The sequence below is a fragment of the Pinus tabuliformis genome, chromosome 6 (assembly GCF_031772625.1).
Source record: "Pinus tabuliformis cultivar Carrire ecotype Pingquan chromosome 6, CPIR1, whole genome shotgun sequence".
In the NCBI taxonomy this organism is placed as follows: domain Eukaryota; kingdom Viridiplantae; phylum Streptophyta; class Pinopsida; order Pinales; family Pinaceae; genus Pinus; species Pinus tabuliformis.
Window position 1 is genome coordinate 952770981 of NC_142292.1, and position 16875 is coordinate 952787855.

General features: G+C 36.9%; 2 pseudogenes; both read right to left on the reverse strand.

Moving 5' to 3' along the window:
- LOC149262112 (soluble inorganic pyrophosphatase 6, chloroplastic pseudogene) overlaps positions 1 to 5984 on the reverse strand; it is a 34156-nt pseudogene extending 28172 nt beyond the window's left edge.
- Positions 5985 to 6557: 573 nt separating this feature from the next.
- LOC149262113 (soluble inorganic pyrophosphatase 6, chloroplastic pseudogene) overlaps positions 6558 to 16875 on the reverse strand; it is a 126022-nt pseudogene continuing 115704 nt past the window's right edge.

Here is a 16875-nt window from a genome sequence, read left to right on the forward strand (position 1 = left end):
TTAAAAGAATAAGAACCACCATGAAACCTCAGATCTTTTCATCAATCTCAATAGATGAAGGGATGTTAGTTATGAGAGTGAAAGGGGAAATTGGGGAGTTAGACATGCTGCCTTTCTTTGTTGTAACCTGATGGAGAAGAGGAGCTTCTCAACCATTGATTTTCCTTTGTGGACATTTCAGCACACCTTTATTTTGCAAGGAATGATATTTCTGCAACCCCAGCTGCCTACCCATCTACTTGCCTAGCATTTTTTGTTTCTTCTTGGAGGGTGCACTTAGGCTTGCAAACCCTTACTTGCCTTTTCTTTTCTTTGGCTTTTTCTTTTGATGGTCTATCTACTTCTACCCTTATTTCTTCCAAGGTCCCAGATTAAGATGTTGGGAGCCTTACTTCTCTACCTAAGCTACTTGTCTGCCAAGATTAAACAGTTTGGACAGACTTCTTTCTCTAATCTACAACAAAAATTGAAACATGGCATGACACAGCTTAGGCTGTTGGATCACCCATTGAGAAGCATAACAACAGCAACTAAATGCACATGTGTGCCTTTTATCAGAATATGAGATCTTTGCCTTGCCAAAGTAGATCATATTGGCACTTCCCATGCCAATCATGAAACAGTCATCCACACAGACCACCGACCCCTACAGTTCATACAGACCCAAGGGAAATTGCAGAATGATCGCCATCAGAAGTGGTCTACATACCTGCAACAGTTTCACTTGAATATCAAGTATAAAAAGGGCAGCACCAATAATGTTGCAGATTTCCTCAGTCGACCACCGATCATGGCGCTGACCACCGTGCTCAACTCTTGTGGGCACGAGACTTCTGATTGGCCACTTCTCTACAAAAGCGACCCAGAATTCGGCCACACATACCAGACACTCTTGGAGGGTCAGCATGTTGCAGATTTTCACCTCCAGGATGCCCTATTATGCCACCTCGGTCACCTTTGTGTTCCTTCAAGCGAGCGTGCCAAGATGATTTGGGAAGCACACTACAGTCGGGTTGCTGGGCATTTCGGGGTCGAGAAAACAGTGGTAGTACTGCAAAATTATTTCTATTGGCCGAATCTTCGACAGGATGTTGGGAAGTACATCCGATCATGTACTGCCTGTGCCATTGCCAAACCGACCATTAAGAAGCAAGGCCTCTATACCCCGTTGCCTACCCCTAGTCGACCTTGGGAATCCATCTCCATGGATTACATGTCAGGCCTTCCTTCCACTAAGCATGGAAATGACTGTGTTTTTGTGGTCGTCGACAGGTTCTCGAAGATGGCCATTATGGTGGCTTGCAAGAAGAATATCACAGCAGAAGCCACTGCTAAACTCTTCTTTGAACAAGTGTGGGTGCACTTTGGGATCCCACAGTCTATCATATCAGATCGGGACAGTCGGTTTCTCAGCACATTTTGGTCCAGTCTCTGGTCAATGCTAGACACCAAACTCACGAAGTCCACAGCCTTCCATCCTCAAACTGATGGTCAGATAGAGGTTGTCAATAGGATTATTGTGCACATTCTGCGCATGTATAACTCAAAGCATCCACGCACATGGGACGAGAGCCTCCCCTATGTTCAGCACAGCTATAACCGAGCTCTTCACAGCTCCACTGGCCATAGCCCTTTTCAGGTGGGTTTGGGATTCCAGCCACTATGCCCCATTGATGTGGCCATGCCACTTGCAGCTACTCACATGAATTCAGCTCATGTCCAGTCCGAAACAGATAAGGCCACCAGCTTCATTAAGCGCATCCAACATATTCGCCAGCAGGTCCATGACATCCTTGAGAAATCAAATGCCAAGTACAAGCAGCGACATGATCAACATCGGGTGCCACACAAGTTTCAGGTGGGCGACAAAGTCTGGTTGCATTTGCAAAAGGAACGCCTTACTGGAGCCTATCGGAAATTGAGACCACTCCGATATGGTCCTTACACCATTACTAAGGCTATGGGAGACAATGCATTTGATTTCAGCATTCCCCCATTCCTTGGCCTGCACCCAGTGTTCAATGTGGACCGCCTTCGGCCATACTTTCCACCATTGCTAGACACATCCGACATTGCAGAACATCTCAAACCCACAGAATTAAATCCAGATTGCATGGAACAAGCTGCAACTGATCGAATCATGGACACACAGATCAAGAACACTCGCCAACAGAATATCCAACTGTATCGAGTTGTCAAAGCAGGCCAACTCCTTCAGCAGGGCAAGTGGCTCACCAGGGAACAAGTTCAGCAGAAGTTTCCTCATCTCATGGAGGAGCTCAACACAATGGGGACCATTGCTTCCTAAGGGGGGAGGAATGATCCAGGTGGATATTGGTGGCCACCTGCCAAGTCCACCTGGACCCCCACCATTGTCTTTCTCAGCATTTTCAGTTTCCTTAATTGTAGCACAACTTACTATTTTTAGCAGTTTTTCGGGTCCTGAACTTCCGGAGCCATTTTGAGGCCCTAAACGACGTTTTTTGGGTAATCTGGGGGCAACATGGGTCCATGGAATGGACCCATGTTGCCCGTTCCAACAATGATAGTGCTCGGATAGATCTTTCTAATGAGCTATTGTACGCGTCAAACGAAGATCATATGCCAAAGTTACGACCCCAGGAAGTTGATGTACCAATTTACCCCAAACGGGGCCCACAGTTTGGCGTTTCATCTCCTAGGGTTAGGTTTTGGAATGTTAAGGGTTTTTCCATTGTTTCTCAACAATAAATAGGCCTTCGAGCCTAATTGTAACACAGTTCAGAGGCATGTAGCCATCACATCTCTTCTCAGAGATAAGCTACCATCACCCTAGCTGGTTTATTTCCATTTCCGGTTGTAAGCATATTTCAGTATTTTCCATTAATGAAATGAAGTATTATTTCCGCTGCATCTTTGTGTATATGGTTATCTTTGTAATTTGTTGCGTTCATGTTTAAATCCGGATCATAACCTCTTTGATACTCATCTGATTCTTCTTCCAAAACTGTGTCATTTGCTAGAATGAAATCTGCATCTTTGTGTGCCGTTGAAATTTCTGCATACTCCTCATCTTCAGTAATATAAATAGGCAAATCATCATGAGTAAAGAAGTGGTTTTCTTACCCTATCACATTCTCTTCCTCATCTAACTCCGGTCCATGCACAAAATTTTGCTGCAGAGGTGGCTGTACTAGCTACTATGCTGTCTGATCTTGGGCTCGCTGCTCTCTCTGTCTTATTCTATATTGTGATTGCTGTTGGCCACAGAAGTTAGGATTTCTAACTTGTGGCTTAGGTTTGTCAAGTTTCACCCTTTCAAGCATCTGCTCTACCTTCCTAAGTAATTGATCCATCGAGGAAGACTCTTCCTTTACTGTGACCTTTTTTTCTGCTTTTGCTCTAGCCCTCTTGGTCAGCAGATTTGCTTCAACGCTGACCGCGATCTTCTGCATGTCTTCCATTGTGGCCAGCTCTCTCTCTCTTAGTTGATAAGCCATGTCAGCATCAAAACCATCCAGAAAATTTATCATGGCTAGCCCCACAGGTGGCCTTAGATGATCGGGAATTTCATTATAAACAGAATTGAATCTAATGTAGTAGTCTTGGACCGACTCACTAGCGTTTCGTTTGATTTGTTCATATTCAGCCAGAATTTGAAGAGGATTCTTTTTCACTTCCCAACGGTATAAAAATTGTCTTTGCAGGTCGGCCAAGGTAGCGATACGTGCAGCTGGAAAACCTCTGAACCATTTCCTAACTTCACCTGCAAATGTCTGTACAAAGAGTCTCATTGTCACATTTTCTACGTCAATCTCATGAAGGTCATAGAAATCTGCCATTCTGTCCACATGTTGCTGAGTGGTAATGCTGTTAGGAGCACCATCAAACAAAGGGATTTTTCTTTGATAATCTGCGGGCATATCATCTAAAACTTGAGGCAGCACAAGAGGTGCAAAACGAGTGGCCATCACTCTTGGTGGGTTTGGTCTTGGAGGTGTTGGAGGAGTGTGTGCAACTTGTAGGGAATCAAGAATTGGAGTTTGAAGCTGTGTCACAATATAATCATCAATTGACTGGTTAGCCCTTTCAGTTTCTAGGTCTACAAGAAACTGCGGATCGGGGACAGTAGAGTCAACAACCCTTTCGGATTTGGTCTCGAACAATGATATTTCAAACTTCTCATCAAAATCAAGCTCTTCAAGATACTCAAAAACGTTAGGACATGAATGGGATTTGAACATGGGAGTTATAGAGGTCTCTTGACGAAGAAGTCTTGGAATCAAATTGGGATTTTCGTAGATATGAGGAGGATCTAGATCTGGATTAGCTCTGGTATATCTTCTTGAAGCCAGCATGCTATTTTCAAAACATAAAAAGGACATGAACAACTTACTCAGCCTATCAAATCTTAAACTATCATCCAGAAGCTTAGAATTATCAGAAGTATTGGGGTGTTTGTAGGTTAATCCTGCCGTTTACGCAACGAAGAAGACTAACAAACAAAGAATTTCGTTCCCCAGCGGATTCGCCACTATGTTAGAGCCTAAATCTGCCTTAGGCTGAAGGTAGGCAAGATTTCAGGATAACCACAAACCACGCTCAGTCTGGTAGCTAGGCCTACCAGAACAGGAGAGGGCTCTCTCCGGGTCACGCTCAGTAAAATAGACAATAGGGTCTGAGATGACTCAAAATGTATGCTGATTTTAGGCTAGTAAATAGATATGAAAAGATAATTTGATTGAATGACTGAAATTTTCTCGGCTGTATGGGACAAAGGACAGTATGCACTGGGAAATTAAGTCAAGATACAGAATATTTTGTGAGGCAAGATAGGCAGGAGGTTTAGCAATCAAATTGAAATAATATGGAGTGAAAGATTGTTGAGAGGTTGAAAAGGGCATAACTGATGAATCCTTTTCAAACAGAAGAAAAAACACAGAAGATGAATGCTTTCTAAGGCAGAGCAATAAATTGGATTCTACCATTCTTACTCAAAAACATTCAACTGGAAATGACTATGAATGAACTGCAAAACATAATGAGACACATATGAAACAGAGAAGAAACATTTTGCTAAACTCGTACCACAGGGATCTCATGAATCAGAGCTGCATCATTTATTAATTTCCTGGCCAAAAACTATATAGTGAAAAAGCACTGGGCTTTCCTCCACACCTCTCCCAGAAATTAGAACCTCTACAAATGATTTTTCATACAATAAATAATCTCTACCATGAGGAAATGGATCGACCCAAAGTGGGGATCGTTTAATCATTATTGACAGAAGGTGAAAGGCAAACCACTTGTAAAGGAACATCATTACATTTTGCTTGTTGATAACCAATGAGAATGCGGAACCTGTGGCGTAGACCCTTTGAATGGAGGTCCCACTGCTTATCTATAGGTCTCAAAAGGTATGGACAGGCTGGAAGTATGGACAGGTTGAGCCCCCGGAGGTCAAAGTAATTAATCCTTTCATATATACACGGGTGTAATCTCATCCTTGGAACGTATCGAACTAATAATCTAATCTCTTCATCCTTGGAGCGTATCGAATCTAATAAGAACAAACTTCGACCGTGGTTGTGGTTTCAAATATGCATGCAGATCGGACTGTTTCGGCCCCCGAAAAATGATAATGGGCTCGGTCCCCGGTACTAATGTCTGTGTAAAAATCAAAGCTAATAAGGCATAAACCCAAACAGGCGACTGAAGACAAAAAATAGACCATCCAACCATATTTCTCTACCACAGTGGATATATACGTTTAAATTTAGCTTTTCACTTTTGGACTTTTCACCTTCCCTTGCCGTTTAATAAAAACTGATTCTTCATAGAAAGGATTTTGAACTAAGCTTTTTTCCCTTTAATAAAGGAGAAAACGTGTTAATAACCGATCCAGCTGGCATGTCCACACGTTTTTGAGCGATGGGAGTGAGTTTAGGCTTTTGTCGAATTTCCTGGCTGTGTGCGTCGCGCACAAGACTAGTGCGTCGTGCCATGTGAGTGCACCGTGACAATGTAATTTAACACTGCGAAAATGTGCCCCATGCGCCGCACGCTGTGGGTGCGTCACACCTGCTCCCAATGCACCGCGCGCCCATCCAACACACAATTTTGGCTCTCAAACAGTAAATTCACTCCTCCTCTTCGTTGATTATTGATCTTGATTGTATTCCGGCATGATTGAGCCGATTTCCCATCGTACAATTGTGTGTTGACAAGGAGGAATGTCATCCTCCCTCCTTCAACTCTCGAGTATTGTGTTGGATCTGATTTCATGGTATGGCATGTGGATCTACAATTTTCAAATTTAGGGATCAACTCTTCAGAATTCGAGCCTTTCACCGATTTTGATAAATCGGTATTGCCTTCATTGCTGGAGCACGCCACCGATCCTTTTCCTCAAACTGAAAAATTAGTGCATTTTTGGGTGATTTTTGGCTTTCCTGGCTGTGTGCGCCACACGCACACCCAGTGCACTGCGCGCATCATGTGCGCTATTCCTTTGTTAATTTACACTGGGTTCTGAGGCCCAGTGCACCACGCTCAGCGTATGCACTGCGCCACCTGTTCTATGCGCCACGCAGACTTGTAAATGGAGTCTTGGCTTTCCTTCTGTTGTAATCTCTAAACCCGTTTTGAATTGCAGTTTAATGTTTCTGGAAAGTGCTTCTCAACGTTGTTGACATCATTGACAAGTGGCGCCCTTGGATCATCAACCGAAATAGCAACAATTTTCCAATCCACTACACCTTCATCAAACATTGCTAAAGCAACTAATGGCTTCACTTTGGGTACTCTTCCAATTTTAGCTTGCCTTTCCCCAATCTTCGCTACATTAACTGGATCATTGTCATCAAATGCTCCTTTAACTTTTGCATTTGCAAGAGATGAATCTGCCCATGTTTCATGGAAGCATTCCATAGTTCCAATTCATGTTATATGGGTAATATCGAAGTTTTCCCTTCTTAGTGTTTTGCTTGATTGGAAGTTTTCGCTTTTTGCAGTAAAATGTATCTTCAGTTGCAACTTCTATTTTTGCACCTGTTTCCTTTGGTATTTCAACCACAAAATTGATGACCCCATCTCCTAATTGCAACATCATGCAAAGGTGATATCTTCTAACCAGTTTTCTCAAAAGAAGAAAACTCTGTAATCCAGAGTTTATGGCTTATTCTCTCAACTCTGTTTTGGGCATTTATATCATCGTGTTTTTGATTAACTAAATGATGGATTTCTGTTTGTCTTACAGGGTATAGAGCTGTTGAAGATAGCAAGGTGACCAAGGCCTGCACTTAAAATTTTTCATGACGATATACTTTACATATTAATTAAAAACATTAATTTGACGATTTCCTCTTCAAAATAGAGTTTTGAAGAGGAATCAACCTTGAGCATTACTGATGATGAAAATATGGAGATGAAACTTATTGAACCTCCCTCCAACCTACTAGCATTATTGGGCGTTTTGAGGACTAAATCAACTACCCTAGCCCTGGTGACTAAAATTACTTGCTGATCAAGAGACGAAAACAGGACTATAAGTGGCTTTAAGACTTGATTTAAATGAACAGACCTGAGCTAGTAGGTACAAAGCATGAGGGAAACGAGAACACCAAGCCCTTCTGTCAATCAATGGAATGCCCCTAACAGAATGCAACTGAATGAATCGAGTGAGACCCCTAAAGATGAAATGCAAAAAGAGTTTTCATCTCTGATGGAGGACTGACAAGACCGACTCTAACAGATGGGATGAATTTTCATAGATTTTCCTTCATGCCTTTCGACAACATGATTACGAAAAGGTGTGTAATCAATTAGCCAAATTGAGTAGGATGGAAGGTGAGTCATTGGACGATTTATTAATTAGATTCAAATTAATTTTAATGCAATTTCAGTCCAAAGATTTACCTACTCAATTTCAATTAATGGGTTAGTTAAAAAATTGAGATCTCTCCCTTGTATTCCTTATCAAGAATCAAAAAATTGATTTACTTCTATGGGAGAATCTACTGCTCAAAACATAAATAATGATCCTCTTCTGTGAATTAGAATTGCGAATGAACAATTTTAGGAGGAAAATGATTTTGCCCAAATAAATATTTTTGTTTTGAGTGAACAATTACAACCATAAATGAACAGAAATCACTATTTTCCTCCTGATAGTATTTTAAGCAATGAAAAATCTAATTCTCTGAGCAATGAGATCATGGATAAACATCCCAAAGTTTGCAATGATGAAAATCAAGAAGATTTTGAAACACACAGTTTGGGAAATCAACAAAATTTTTCTCATAGAGAAATTTATAGGATTGTAAATTCAAATTCTTACTTTTCTTTGTATCCCGATTTATTTGATAATTCATTAAATAATAATTCAACTACTCCTTTTGATATTGATAACAATTTTAAAGATAAAGGAGTTGCAATTTACGAATTATCAGTAAGTTTTGATAGGGATAGAGAAAATTTAGTCACTTACAATTCTGTTAATTCTATGTCTGATTTTGATTTAGGAGAAGAGGATATTAAAAAATTGTTCATAATTATGAAAAATTGAACCTCGTTATTCTTATTCTTCAAAAAATAATCCTTTAAGTAAATTTGTTTTTGAAGTTGAAAAGAATGCTAATTTAAATGCTTCAATAAATTCTCATTCATTCAATCATCAGGATGATTTCAATAATCACAAATTTTCCGCAATTTATGATTCCTGCAATTATGACATTCCTTTTTGGGATCCGAGAAATTTCCCATCTCTGCAAGTGAATGGAAATAAAAAATGATTTTAATTTTTTAATCACTTGCGAGAAGAAAATCTTTACAAAAAGACTCCTGTTGTGTTGTATCATTACTTATAATTTAGATGTAAATTATAATTTTCGTTTTTCTCATTTTCTTAGATTTTAGTTGGTTTCTTTTTCGAATTTCATTTTTGATTTTCTAAACGCACTGTGTTGGTACTATGAACATCATAACTCTAGTCTATCATTTAACACATAAATCAACATAAATTAAAATCAATTTCAGAATTATGATAATGAATATTGGTTAATTCATATTTTCAAATTCTATTTGATGATTATTTGTGGCCAATTTCTTTCTAATTTTAAAATTGATTTTTCACGAATGTTGACATTTGAGAGCTTATCATTATATACTGTCCAACCATGCAATCCCTCTAGAATTTTTCTATATTACTACCCACAATTTATCGTTTCATCTGAAAACAAAATTTCTAGTAATGTACATATAATTCCTTTTTTACAACAACCTATGATATTCAAAGACTTATCATTTAACACGGGCCAATTGTTTCCTTTTTCCTTGAATCTCTTTCAAGCAAAAATTGAAATACATCCTGAATTTTATGATCATGTAAGCAAATGTTTGGAAGAATTTCAGGGAAAGGATTTTATAAATAAGTTGCTTCTTGTACATACATTAACAATAGATGTACATAATGTTTTTAGTTTTGGTTTAATTATATTTATGATTTTATTACTGATGTTTGATGTGCACATTCATGCAGAAAATAAGATGCTTGAATGGCTACATTGGAAGTGCGATTTCACTTAGTCTTAGTCTACTTTTTAGATTAGGATTAAGAATAGTTTAGAGATTGGTTTAAATTGAATAAGAAGATGTGATTGAAATTTTATTAATACATGGGAGAAAATGAAGATTCATTAAGTGAAATTATGATTGAATTCTTCTAGGTACACATTTATATGTTCATCCTCATCTAGTTTGAGCTTTATTTTAGCTTTTCTTTTCTCTTTTAATCATTATTTCTTTATTATATTTTGTTTTTCCTCTTGCATGTTCCCATGGATTTGATTTGTAGATTCAATTTTCATGGCAAATTACATTTCAAAAGAAAAATTATCATATGACATTAGGGAGTTTTCTCTTTTCTAATTTTGCATACATTTTGAAATCGATTGTTAGTCTTATTCTTAAAATTGAATCTATAAAGACTCGCAAGTGATATTTAAGCAAGATTTGCAAAAGTAATAAAACCCATGTCAAAGCATACAACAATAACTCTAAATCAATAAATATGCTTTGAAACAAAAGAGCTTTATTAACAAATCATCCTACAAGATAAAATCAACATAATATCATTTTTATGTTAATCCTGTATTTATGTTGTAAGATGTATCTCAAGGTTCGTTTTCTTGATTGCTACCTTTCTAATTTGATAAGCATTTTAGGCTTAGTTGGATTGTATTTTCATTTCATTTCACAATAAAATGGAGTAATGTTTTCTCTTTCAGCTTGGCATAATCATTGGGCGAGTCATTTTTATGCTCTAATTTATATTAACGGAACCTAATCTCTAAGGATCACTTCAATGAAGATGATTTTGTTTATGTTCATTTTCAGATTTCCTAACCAAGTAGAGTCCTTGGTTTTTTGTTCTTTGAGTTTAAATCTTTCTGTTATTTGTTAATGAACTATCTTTAACCCCTATCTTTAAAGAAAGTAAAACACATTTAACAACAGTTACTTAAGGTCATGAGTTCTTTTGGCGAACAAGTTTAGTCAAGTGAATAGTAGTCAGCTTAAAGATTTTTATGCCATCCCTTGCTCTTAAGGAGCAGTATGCCACCCCATCTATTAAGTAATCTCTATGAGATTAATAGTAACCATAGTTAAACATAAAAACAAAAATGGTCAATTGAAGGATAGGAGGTCTTATCACGAGCCAACCTACCATGATCATAAGTTATAACATTGTGACATTACCCTTATTGGTCACTAAGCTAAGGTAATGGCCTTTGACCACAAGGTTGAGAGACAAGAGTTCTCATCACGAGCTGACTTATTCACCATGTTAGTTCTCATGAATGGCATTGTCATTAGTTGGTTACCAAGCTAGAATAATGATCTTAAATTGGTATTCAAATAAGTTTAAGATGATCTTTTGTAACTATGCATTTATTCCTAATAGATGGGACACTTGTACCTAAAAGGATTAAAAGGCATCCCTGTCAAGGTTATAAACACCTGTTGGAAGTAGTGGCCATGCTTATGGTATGGAAGTTAAATTAATACTATGTTTTCTTGATTAGCTTGTTTACTCGAAAACTGATGCCCAACTAAGTTGACTATTGTACATATAAATTTACTGAAACATTGAATTCATGGGGTAAATTTTTACAAGTTCATGAATGATAATGGTATATCTATTTATTTGACAACATATAATAGGGACAAAATGGTTAGGATATCTAAATTTGAGCATTTCAAATTATCTAATTATAATTCCTTCATTTTTAAACTAGGTTTCGTATCTTTATGACAAAGATAACTACTTCTCCCCAGTGTGTCGCCATTGTTGTAGTGAAAACAAAACACCCCCATTTTATTCTATCATAATAGACATGGGGACCGTTTTTGCATTAAATGTAGACATTGAGTATGATTTCTTATTTTCAAGTCTAATTTGCTTTTTATCTACACTCATTTTATTTTTATAGTTTTCCTGAGTTTGATTAAGTTTGTTTGTTAATAATATTTGTAAATAAGTTTTTGTTTTAAACATCTTAATTAACTAGATTAATGAATAAAATAGCCCCCGAGACCAAGATGTGTGCATATAATTTAAGCCTTAATCATTAAACAAGTGGTTATAATATATCAGAGCTTTGACATCGGAGGAATCCTTTTAGAATTCCCTGATGTCAAAACCCCAATTCATAATAGAATGGCTTATGTCATGATAAAAGAATATAATATCCAATCCATATAAGTGGCATGGGGGGCATATTAAATTCGAAATATGTATGTGGAAAACCCTTTTTATAGACTTCAGAGTATTAAAACAAACATATCATATAACCAAAGTCTGACCATTATATAAAGGCAATATAATTTATAAGCCCTGTCGGAGGACCCACATTCCATGTTGTTTAGTCAATTTAATGTTCTTAAATTGTAAGCATAAATTATCGACCAGGGTAGGTAAACTAATGAAGTACAAGTGCACTGTATGTGCTAGAAGTTACTTATGTCGTTAAGGTGTTTATGTTATGGTTAATGTCTAAATCTAGAATCATTATCGGGATGATGTTACTATTTATATTAGAGTATTATTCTTAAGATTTGTTAACTGGTTATTCTAAAATTAATCTTAATTGTATTGAAATTTGTGGCATGGTTGAATAGTGATCCTAACTCTACTCTGTTAGATTGTTTTTTATTATGTTTGGATTTTTATGCTGCAGCCAAACTATACTAAATATGAAAGTGTGGAATGATGTGAAGGAGATCCTACTTTATTGAATTGGAAAATGAATGATGCTTGAATTTAGTCGCTTAGAAAATACTGTCACTCTTAACTATTGCAACTTCACTCAATGAAAAAGTAGACAAAAGCAAGATTAATAAGCTATCAAATAACTAAACTGTGAAATGAAATGACTGAATTATGCTAGGTAGAAAGCAAATAAAATGATCGAGTTATGCTAGGTATAAAGCAAATGAAATTACTGATGCAGATGTCAATTTAATCGTGAAATCCATTGGACTGCATCCTAAAAATATAAAACAGAACATCCATAATTTAATTCTAAGAAACCAAAGAAAATCTATTTGCAGTGAGTCAAAGACCTAATCTACACGTAGGGGCCCTCCACGAGGCAGTCAACAACTTTAATCAACACAACATGAAATGTATGAACCAAGATCTATTAATCGGAAAATATTTTTAACGAGATGCTCTCAAAATTACATGTAACGACCCACACCAAAACACAGAGCAACCATTGTTCTTATAACGTTTTCTTAATTAACAACATGAGAAATTAAAGCCTAAGTATCTTCTCACATTACTTATCAAACCAAATCATATCGATTAATCATCAATTTGCTATTTGAAAAGCAAATCAATAGTATTTCGTGAAACTTAGACTCTGTTCCGACACATTATCTTGCAGTTGACTATCATGGTTGATCGCGTTGCAGTGTGATTATCTTCATGGATTGGTTCGAGTAAATAGGAATAAATCCATGAGGGGATAATTCTCATTCTACCCATATACTCCTTTGCTGAGTTGGCGCACTTGAACCCTGTCAACAATGGAAGTAGTTGCGGATCTATGGATTAGCTACAGAATCAGGTCAATTCCATAGCTGAATGAAAACTTTAATAAAACAATAAGGTATATGGAAAAAATATGAAAAATAGGACATGTAAGTGCTTAACTTAACAAAACCTTATATTTATTGCATTTATTTGGATGATAGGGATAGGAAAAAGGAGGAAATATGGGCAAAAATGGTGTCATAGTAAAGCAGTTCTTGGACTCTACACATGTCATTGTTTCTGCTATCGCATATTAGAGGTAATTCATATAAGAGATTTCCTTTTGAGACACATTTAAAAAACTCTGATATGATTCCTCACCAATATTTTGATATGTCAATCCCTTTGATCTCCAATTTATGATATGTGAATCCCTCTAATCTCTGACCTTCGATATCTACTAGGCTCCGATATGTCAAACCCGATATGGTATTAATTCTGGGCTATAAAGATATCACATCCAATCCCTCTCAGAGCTACCCAATATCACAACTATTTCATTTTGTCCCATTTTAAAAGTTCTAATGATCTTACCTCCAATACCACTCAACTCTTACCACGTATAAGTAAAAGCCACTTAATTAATTTAAAAAGGTCTCTTGGCATAAGTATAGTTTAATGTTTTCGCTATTTTAATAAAAGAGCCAACTATTTACAATATAATTATGTTTTCTATTTGACTTCCGATATAGGGCTGATTATGAGAACATATCAATCACCAGTGCAATTCCTCCCAGTGGAAAAATGGATTTCTTAATTGGTAAAGACATCGTTGAATCAATTGAATAACAATTACATTGCCCATAAATTCTTCCCTATTCTTTCAGAACAAGCGGGGTCATTCTTATCTGCGCAAACCAAATTGGGCAATTTGTTCTACCATGTTCATATATGTTTGGTTAGAGTTCCAATTAAAGTCATCTTTGTTGTAATTAACTCTGTTGTTGAGAGAATCGAGGGAGACTATTAGCTATGTAAATCTTGTATAAATATCCCTAAATTCGATCCATGAGGAGAGGTCGCGATCCACCACGGGGGGTCTCTACTATGATTTAATTTGTGCTTATACACTATTGTTTAGCACAAAGGGAGTTATTGTAGATATTAAAAGAGGGTTTTTCGCTCTGTTATAATTTCTTTGCACTATTGCAGGCAGTTTTACTATGGGTTTGAGCTACTCCAAGACTACGTTTTTGTAATGTAATTTTGGCAATGCTTAATAAATTCCATTCTTGTGTATTATTACCGGAATGATGAATTTTCATATTTTTGTCAAATTTTTATATATTTTTTTTATCTACATCCTAAGTAGTATGTTTATTTGATCTCTAACACTACTATTGAGTCAATTGTGATATGTTGTTGAAGTCTTGCATGAGCTATCTCCAAGAGGTAGAATGAGATCGAAATCATACTTAATTCATTGAATTATACTTGTGGTGAATGATAACTATTTATCATACATTTACAGGTGTATTTTGATTTTATGTGTATTAATTGAAATGAACTACTTCTTTTGATTAATACAAATTTTATAATGAATTACATTTAAAATGAATTAAGGCCTGTAGATGGACTTGCCTTAATAACTATTTATTAAAGTAGATTCATTTACATAATTGTTTTAACCTTTTATGAGTTTACAAACTATTTTGGAATTCATAATTGAATATTAATTCTGAATTCATTCATAAACCAGTCTTCCCCCTATTTTAGTTATCTTGCTCTTAGATTAGGAGAGGGCTATCCCATTCTAGTTTGAGATAGGTTTTTTTTAGATTAGTTCTGCATTTAAATCTTATTTTGCATCAATTCCTCTCTTAAAGAGGTAAATAAATCATTTAATTATGGTTTGATTATCCTTTTTAAATCGATCAAACCTTTGTGTCGATTTACTTCTTTAACTTACATCTTTAAAGATCAATATAAGGGAAATGTAACATATTATGATGTAAATAGATTAATTATTAGTTTAGGTTATATTAGTTTTATATTAGATTAGATTTATGTTTAAGGGTAAATGGACCCTAACCAATCAGAACCACCATCTTCAAGCAAGAAGGAGTTGCTTTAAGTTCCCGACCAAGTGGTCTCCCCTAATGTTGATGAAGGACATTTTTTCCGATCAATAACTTCACAGTTAAAGTTTGACTTCACTCTCATCGCATGCATGTTGAGCACAATGATGGGGAGTATGTGGTACTTGGGTTCAGGTGCCTCGTTCCACATGACAGGGAATAGAGAATTTTTCAGTGACTTGGAGGAGAAAGATCTCCATATGAACACTGAGTTTAGAGATGACGAAAGGTACAATGATATTGACATCGATACAATAACCTTTCAGAGGGAGTCAATCTCCCCTCTCAGGATCAAGTATGTCATGTTATTTCTAGGACTAAAAAAAAATATCATCTCTGTAGCAATGTTGCAAGACTGTGGTTACAATGTGATCTTCAAAAAAAGAAAAGCATTCCTGAGACACATAGCCATGGGGAAAGTGAAATAGATCAGTGCTTGAGTTAAGAACGTGTATGCACATGAGGTGTAAGATACATGAAAATACTTGAGGAGCAAGGCAAGGGTTAGAGACATTGTGGTTGAGAGGGATCATTATTTACCTCTCAAAATGGAGCCTGAGAAGCAACCTCAAGAAGTTGTGGAGCAATCACAAATAGAGAAGCAAATATGAGGCAGAGTGGAGAAATCCACTCAAGAAGATACCTTTAGCAGGGGGAGAGTTCGAGCCAAGTGGGAAGAGGGAGCACACACATCCATACCTATAGGTGTGAGGTGGGGTGATGTGAATCCCTAGCCCAAGGGTTGCAAAAATTTGGATAGGGTACGTTTAGGCATTCTCGTCATGGATCATTACCTTGCTATGAGGGCCCATAATATTTAGTAGCACTGGTTGCAAATTGCTCACTCAACTCTGTAGCTAGAGCACTCATTCCTTGCTTCCATCCTAGGCAAGTATTTTATGAATTCCGTTTGATATGGAACTTGCAATAATGAACTGTCATGATTGCATCTAGGTAGAGAACAAGGTTATAGCTCTACACAGTTTTGGACGGGTGATTGTTGTTGCTTTCCGAAGCTGAGTTCTTCTTCTACAAAAATCTAGGAGGCCTACTATTCACAATTGTCTCGCTCATCCTTTGCTTGAGTTCAAAAACATTGGCTATCAAGGACTTGATGAGACCAGTAAGGCTTTCAATTTCACTTGATTCTTTTTCCTTTTCCTTACAGTATTTTGAGACCTCATGCCCATGTCTTTGGAGTCCTTAGTTGAATCACCATCTACAATGAGTCCAATAGCACATAGGTCTTTCTCCACAGCTATTGCCTCTTGGAAATTTTCCAATAGTGTTGGTTTCACAGCTCACTTGACGAACTGCATAATGTTGGTTAGTAGTGCAGACGTGTAGTAGTCAACTATGATGGAGTCGTGATTTTTGGTGTTTGCTATGAACTTGTTCAAGTTATGGTTAATTCTCTGGTTAAAATCTTTAACTTTTTCTTTTTGCTCCATCTTGAGACTACAAAACTCCTTTAGCAACATGGCGGGGGGTTTTGCCTTCAACAAACTTTTCAAGGAAAATTATCTTAAAAACCCCCCAATTCTAAATGGAGTTCATAGGAAGGTTGTGGTACCATATAATTACTCTTCCATCCAAGATACATAGAATCAGTCTACATGCAACATCATCATACTGTACCTCGAGTGTCTACAGATGTAGGTAGAATGTGTCTAGATGATCTTCCGCCTTCACTACTCTGTGAGGGTCATACTTTGTTAA